The sequence below is a fragment of the Ornithorhynchus anatinus genome, chromosome 1 (assembly GCF_004115215.2).
Source record: "Ornithorhynchus anatinus isolate Pmale09 chromosome 1, mOrnAna1.pri.v4, whole genome shotgun sequence".
NCBI classification, from domain to species: Eukaryota; Metazoa; Chordata; class Mammalia; order Monotremata; family Ornithorhynchidae; genus Ornithorhynchus; species Ornithorhynchus anatinus.
The window spans coordinates 113,327,664-113,328,432 of record NC_041728.1 but is presented as its reverse complement, the minus strand read 5'-3'; the positions used below and the strand labels follow the sequence as shown (position 1 = coordinate 113,328,432).

Below are 769 nucleotides of genomic sequence, written 5' to 3'. Positions count from 1 at the left end.
ACTGTTTCTGCCTTTTTGACTTTTTCATTCACAGCCTTACGAGTCTCTTCTCAAGTCGGCTGAAGGTACACTACAGACAGGTTGTTCTGCAAGAAGTAAGTGCTCAATAAATATGATTTACTGACTGATGGGAAAAATAGTAATTCATCCATCAATAGTATTTATTGAGCACTTACTGTGTTTAGGGAGCACTGTGCTAAGTGCTTGAGGGAGTATGTTAAACTAAGCTCTCTGCTCTTAAAGAGACAGGCATTAAAGTAGATTATAGGTAACATACAGAGATGTATCTAGGTGCAATTGGTTGGTGGGTTGAACAAATACCTAAGTGTTTCCTAATTGGGGATTTATGGAAAAAATTATTTCCTGAAAAGCAATATGTGTATCCTAAACCTAGGATGGGCATTATTGTCTTGTCTTATGCTGTCGAGTCATCTCCAACCCACAACAATTCCATGGACACATCTCTCCAGAATGCCCCACTTCCACCTGCAATCATTCCGGTAGTGTATCCATATAATTTTCTTGGTAAAAATACAGAAGTGGTTTACCATTGCCTCCTTCCACACAGTAAACTTGAGTCTCTGCCCTTGATTCTCTCCCATGCCACTGCTGCCCAGAACAAGGGAGTTTTGACTTGTAGCAGATTGCCTTCCACTCACTAGCCACTGACCAAGCTAGGAAGAGATGGATGTGCCTCTGCTTGACTCTCCCTCCTGTAGCCTAGACTGGTAGAGTACTGGAAACCCTCCAGGTGCAATCCTGAGAGGGG

General features: G+C 42.5%; 1 non-coding gene across 1 annotated transcript; it reads right to left on the bottom strand.

Moving 5' to 3' along the window:
* Positions 1 to 632: 632 nt before the first annotated feature.
* Positions 633 to 769, bottom strand: LOC114816567. The gene has a single exon (XR_003764356.1). It is a non-coding gene; the product is annotated as a small nucleolar RNA SNORA7 (small nucleolar RNA).